Source organism: Belonocnema kinseyi, chromosome 8, assembly GCF_010883055.1.
Source record: "Belonocnema kinseyi isolate 2016_QV_RU_SX_M_011 chromosome 8, B_treatae_v1, whole genome shotgun sequence".
NCBI lineage: Eukaryota > Metazoa > Arthropoda > Insecta > Hymenoptera > Cynipidae > Belonocnema > Belonocnema kinseyi.
The window spans coordinates 16,405,854-16,413,154 of NC_046664.1; positions in this window are offsets into that span (position 1 = coordinate 16,405,854).

Here is a 7,301-nt window from a genome sequence, read left to right on the forward strand (position 1 = left end):
ATTCTCTTTTGTTAAAAATTCATCTTATTGATTTAAATTTAACTATTTTTTCAAAATTCTTTTCTTTTAAATTCATCTTAAAAAGTGAAAATGTAACTATTCCATTTTAATTAAAAAATTATATTTTTCATTGAAATTTTCTCTTTTACAGTTAAGAATTGTTGAGATTTCAACTTGAAAAATGAAAGATTCTTAGGAGTAAATCAAGTATTTGGTAGAAAAATAAAATTTTTTATAATAATTTATTTATTTGTTACAAATACAGTTGTTTTTAGATAATATGTGTTTTTAAACAGAAAATTAATTTTCTTGGTGAAAAATTTATTTCTTTGGTTTGAGATTGAAATATTTGTTTAAAAATTAATTCTAAAAAATTAATTCCATTTTTGGCTGTAAATTTATTCTTTGTTAGTTGGAGAATTGAGTATATCGTAACAAATTAATGTATTTTATGGAAGATTCAACTATTTTGATCGAAATTCATTTTTTTCTTTCATTTAATTTAACTAGTTCAAAAATCGTCTTTTGGTAGAAAACTAATCATTTATGATCGAAAAATAATCTTTTTTGGTAAAAAATTAACATTCATGATTAATATTCAACTGTTTTTGTTTAAATCAGAAAGATATACTTTTTGTTCTGAATTCCACTGTTTTGTTAAAAATGTATCTTTTTGAATAGAAATTCAGCTTTTTTCGTAGAACATTAACCTTTTGTTTAAAATTCATTCTTTGTTGATAATAAGTCAACTGAAATCTTTTTCGGATAAAAACTAGTCTTTTGCAAAACTTGTCTTTTTGATTTGAAAGTTCACCTTTTTCAGTGTAAATATTGCATCTTTCTTGGAAAAAGTGCAACACTTTTGTTGAAAATAAAACTATTTCCTACAAAATTTACTTTTTGTTTAAAATGTCTATTTCTGTGTTAAATAGTTATTTAATATATTTTCGGATGAGAAATCAACTTTCTTTTGAAAATTTGTCGTTTTGATTTAAAAATACACCCGTTTTAGTGCAATTTTCATTGTTCTTGGACAAAATAGCAACTGCTTAATGTTTTGTTAAAAATTTAACAATCTTGTTTAAAAGTCATACTTTTTGGTTAAAAATTCAACTATTTAGCAGAAAATTAACTTATTATTTACAATTTTTATTTGTCTTTTTGATTGTAAAATATACCTGCTTTAACAGAAATTAAACCTATCTTGCATAAAAATGCAACTATTTGGTTAAAAAATTCACTAATTTGAGGGAAAAGTCATACATTTCGGTTAAAAATGCTGCTGTTTTGTTGAAAATCCAACTATTTCACATAAAATTCATTTTTTGTTTAAATTTAATATTTTGACTTTGAAAAGAGAACAAATATTTTCTGGATGAGAATTCAACTTAAAATTGTTTTTTAATTAAAAATTTATCTGCTTTAAGAGAAATTTGATCTTCCTTGAATAAAAATGCAAATGTTTAGTAAAAAATTAATTCATTATTTACAATTATTATTCTAGGATTGAAAAGTAAACTGGAAATTATATCTTTATTGAACAACAATGCAACTGTTCGGTTCAAAATTCAAACTGTTTTTTGAAATTTTGTTTTATTGATTTTAAAATTTACCTGCTTAGCAGAAATTACATCTTTCTTGGAAAAAGTATAAGTATTTTGTTGAAAATTCAACAATTTTTTAAAAAAGTCATACTTTTTATGTGAAAATTCCCCTGCTATGTTAAAAACTCAACTATTTAACAGTTTGGTTTAAAATACAAACTTTTTCGTAGAAAATTGACTTTTTATATAAAATTTATGTTTTGGTGTTGTAAATTGAATTGAAAACTTTTCTCCATAAAAGTTTAACTTAAAAAAACTATTTTCTTTTTTATTGAAAATTCATTCGTTTGATGACACATTTCATCTTTCTTGGATAAAATTAAATCGGCAACTATTTAGTAAAGAATTTAACTTTTTTGTTTAAGAAAATCGTCTTTTTGAATTAAAAATTTAATTATTTATAGAAACATATTTTTTGATAAAAAATTCATATTTGGATATTGAAAAGTCAACGGAAATCTTTTTTAACAGAAAATTCATCTATTTTTGTCAAAATTCATCTTTCTGGTTGAAAATTCATCTGTTTTAGTAGAAATATTTAGTAGAAATATTTTTGTCAAATATCCATTCAACCATTACAACTTTTGCCTTTTAATTTCTGTTTCGTCTCGTGTGCGGAGTTTCAAAAAATTAAATTTTTCAAATGTTTTTGATTCTATTTTTTGCAATTAAAACCAAAAACAGAACTATCAAAAAATTATTCCTGACAAATTAATTGATTCTGTCTTTGAGCACGATAATTTAAAAAAAAATTAGTCTATTAGTTTGGCCTTTGGTGCACTATTTTAGTGTCCTAAACTAAAGGTCATGTTCGTTAGTCAGCCATTTTGGATAGAAATTCAAAAAGTGAGCGCATTTTGAATATTTTTGAGACCAATTTTTTTTCAAGGTACAAAAATTCTCTGTTCGGATATTTGTATTATTATTCAAACGCATGTTATGAAAAAAAGTTCATATAAGAAAAATGTTAATTTTCAATAACCCTACAATATAATCATAGCAAATTTTTTCTAAAAAATTAGAAAATTCCCATTTTTAACGCACAAAAAATAATTCAAAAGTAATGATTGCATTTTGCGGTCAAACTATGCAAGATAGGGGAAAAAATGAAAAGACAAACATGATGCACCCAAAAAATAACTACAAATTTGTTATGAATCAGTTTTTATAGGACACGTAGTGTTTTTTATGTGTAAAAAAACAATAAAAATACAAAAATTAAACTTTTGTACACACGACATAAGCTAAGAAAAAATAAATAGATAGATAAGTAAATAGAATGAATTCACAAAAGTTGTTCAACCGAAAAAAGTCTAAAAATTATTTTGTACTAATTTTTGGATGAAATGCATGGTTTTCGTTTTAATCGTAAAAAATAACATTACAAATAATGAAACTGAATGTTTGAAAAAATGTTATAAGACAAATTGAAATTTTTATTAAGGCATATATTCCAAATTATAGCTACACAATTTCCTTTACCCATTTTTTTTCATATGATAGGCTGTTTTTTAACTTTTAGCATACAAAAATTTACTAGTTTTTTCCTGAATATCCAAAAAAGCTCCTTCCTCATTTATATTTTCAAATTCAAAACATGAAAACTAAACAAATTATAATTTAAAGTATTAAAAGCAGAATTTTTGAATTAAGAAATCTGAAGCGCAACCATTCTTAAAAAATTGAAGAACCTAGAAGTTGACTAGTTTTAAGAGAATATCTTCAAAAATAAATATAATATTGAAAAAAATTATTTGGGAAAAAATTTAAGAGATTTCAAACGAATTTAATCAAATACCTCCGAATGTAGGGCGAGTTTTAAAGACTTCAAGACGAATGAAACAAAAACTTTTAAAAAATGTATCAAATGAATATAATGGAGTGAATTTAGAACAATTCAACAGAATTTAGGATAAATTAATAATAATTCAGGGTGAATTCAAAAAGAGTTGCAAACAATATTTTCAAATTCCTTTAAATCTTTGAAGCACTACACCGTGTATCTAAAGTTTAAATTATATAAATAACATTGGAAATGAGTGAATTCAGTTTATGGAAAAACGACAAAAGTTGTATTATAATAAAATACATTTATGGGAATGATATGCAAGTTCAGAAACCAATTCGAGTGCGAAGCACGAGACACGTGGTGAGAATGTGTTCGTTAAAGCCGAAGGAGCTTTAACAAAAGAGAATTCACAATCACCAAATTACAGTTTTAGATGCTTTGACCTTTAGTTTTAAAAAGTCTGTGAAAAAAGACCGAGCGCGTAGCGCGAGGTAAATACATTATCGGGGGCGAAGCATGAGATAAATGTATTATCGACTGCGCAGCGCGAGAACAAACATTCGCGCGCCATAGGCGTGTTCAAACTTGCAAGCGTAGCGAGTCGCGCGCGCAGAGCGCGATGAGCATGTGCCCGCGAGGTGGGCAGATTTTTTTGCTTAAAAGATTTGGTTGAATTACTTTTTTAAAAAAATATTTTTTTTCTTGATGATTTATATTTTTAGTAGAAAATTCATCTCTTTGGTTGAAAATTTAACTATTTTGTAAAAAAGTAATGTTTTCAATTAATAATTGAACTACTTGGGTAGTTGTTAAACTGCAATGTTCGAAATTTATTTTTTTCGATTGAAGGCTTTGGTTCAAAAAGTAACTGTTTAGTCGAAAAGCCTGTTTCGGTTAAAATTAATTTATTAACTGCAAATGCAACTTTTCAATTTTTTTAATATTGATATTTTTTATTTAAAAATTCTCCTTTTTTAGTATACAAATAATTTTATTGGTTTTAAGATTTTATGATAGATGGGTGAAAATATATCCGTTACATGCCAAATTAATTTTTTGCTAAAGAGTCATACTTCGGATTAAAAATTCAATTTTTTTAGAGAAATTTCTTCTTTTGGCTTAAAAGTTTAACAATTTAAAAAAACTTTCACTTATTTTTTGACTAACAAACATTTATTTGTTGAAAATTCTTCTGGTGAGTCATTATTTGATCAGTACCTTATAAACAATATATTTTCCGTTAATCTCCGCTTCTCTACAAACTACAATTTTCAAGTTATCAAAAAATCTAATGTCGTAATGATAAAAGGTTTAAGAAAAATTTAACCTACTGTTTATTATGATAAGCATTTTTAAAATTACGCTAACCCTAAAAAGTAGATACAGGTATCAACCTTGAAGTGGAGTAATGTTACTACTACTTGATTAAGAATTTAATTATTTTGTTAAAAATTGAACTATTTGGAAAAGTAATTATTTTCAATAAAAAATGCACTTTTTTGTTGAAAATTGGTCACTTTAGATTAAGAATTTTTTTATTGTAAGTCAAATTTTTTTAATTGTGAAATAACCTTTTTGTTGATAATTATATCCACTTTAAACAAATTCAGCTTCTTAGATTGAAAATGGTACTAATTGGTTAAAAGTTATTATATATATATATATATTTAACTGCAATACTTGAATTTTCAACTAAAAAAGAAAAATTTTTAACCGAATAGTTGAATTTTGAATCGATAAAAATTAATCTTAACTAAAAATGGAATAGTTTAAGAGTCAGTGAAAAAATTAATTTTGAATCAAAATGATGGATTTTCAACGAAGATTATGAATAATTATCAGAATATTTAAATTTCAAACAAAAAATATACATTATTAGCTGAAATGATCAATTTTTAAGTGGAATATTTAAATTTTTAACCAAAAAAATGATTTATGAATCAAGAATTGTAGATCTATCATAATTTGTAGAATTAATTTACGCGAAACATTTTGTTAAATGAAATATTTTACGTAGCTAGTGTCGCTTTCCCGAAATTTAAATTTTTTCATTTGTAACGTATTCTTACAAAAAAAGTTTATAACAAATTTTTAGATCTTTTTTTGTAGACCAACTTTTGTCTTTTCATTTTTGTTCTCTTTCGTCGTTCTCCAAAAATTTTTTCTTTTATTCCTATTTTATAAGATTAAACGAAAGTCTACTCGTCCTATATAAAAGTGAGTAATAACAAACTACTTTCATGTTTTGGGTAAACAACTTTTTTCTATTAATTTTTTGTATAGTTTGTGTCGTTTGTCAAAAAATTTAATTCTTTTATTTTTAATGTTGTTTTTTACGAATAAAACAAACAGAAAGCATTCTATTAAAAAAAAATTTAACAAATTTCAATTTCTTTTTTAGGTAAACAACTTTTTTTAATAGCTTGTATCGTCTGTACAATTTGTCGTTTGTCCAAAAATTAGATTTTTTATTATTAATGTTGTTTTTTACGAATAAAACAAACAAAAAGCATTCTATAAAAAAATAATTTAACAAGTTTCAATTTCTTTTTTAGGTAAACAACTTTTTTTTAATAGCTTGTCTCGTCTGTACAATTTTTCGTTTGTCCAAAAATTAAATTTTTTTATTCTTAGGGCCGATTCCATTATTTAATCAGTACTTTATAAACAATATATTTTCCGTTATTCTCCGCTTCTCTACAAGCCAAAATGTCATCTTGAATGAATCACATTCTCAAAATGATAATGTAATACCATATAATATGAAGAGCATCCGTAACTGAATTAGGGGATCAATTTAATTATTTTTTACTGTAGAATTTGACCATTTTATTATATGAAATTCTACACGCCCAGCACACAGACAAAAATTAACTATTTTCACAAATTCGTTGAGAGACAAAAAAGGTATTTAAAAAATGAATATTAAATGATTGCAAGTATATTGTTTGTGAGTCTGAACTCATGAAACCTAAAATTTGTGGTTCCAAAAAGATATTCACCCAATATATTTCCACGCGTAGTACATCCATGCGGGTATACGCAGCCGTTTATTAATGAAATCAGAAAAAGCAATTCAGTTATAAACAAAGTTAAACAATTTTATTATTGCCAATCAGCGTCCGGCCAGCTACCGTCTGAGCATTCGATTATAAGTTTTGTCCGACCAGAGCCCGTTCAGCCCCCCAACTGGGGTTTTGACATAAATTTTGCCTAGCGAGTCTCCGACCAGCGCACGGCTAGGTTCTTAAAAAAACAAACATAGCCCGGTCAGTCTCCGACCAGAAACCTTGTTGTACCAGGGCTAACCCGGGCTATTTCCGCACGGGAGTTATCAGGGAGAACTGTTTTAAAATAAATTCATAATATACATTAATTTTTTATTTTTTATTAATTCAGTCTATTCATAATAACATAATAAAATTATTTTTAATTTTATCTGCTATATCATCAGAGATTGTACCTTACCGACAGTAGATCAACCCTCCAAACCATGAAGGCAGAAAATCTACACATATCGATCAAGTTAAGAATCTTCAATAACAGAAAATGCTTAACGTCTTAACGTCTTAATAAGACTAGATGGAAAATAATATTTTCAAATTAAAATTATTTCTTGAAAAATGGATCCTACTCCACCTTCACTTCATTGGGAATCGAACCACAAAACTTCTGATTTCCGGGCAGATAAATTAAAAAATGATTACTTGTATTATTAACACCTAGTTAAAAATTGGCCTTATTTTCTTGAATTAAGAGTTCTTATTCTGATCCCTCTAATAGATTAATTAGAAAAGCACCTGACAGGAAATCAGAAGTTTTGTGGTTCGATTCCCAATGGAGTGAAGATCGAGTAGGATATTTTTTTCAAGAAATAATTTTAATTTGAAAATATTATTTTCCATCTA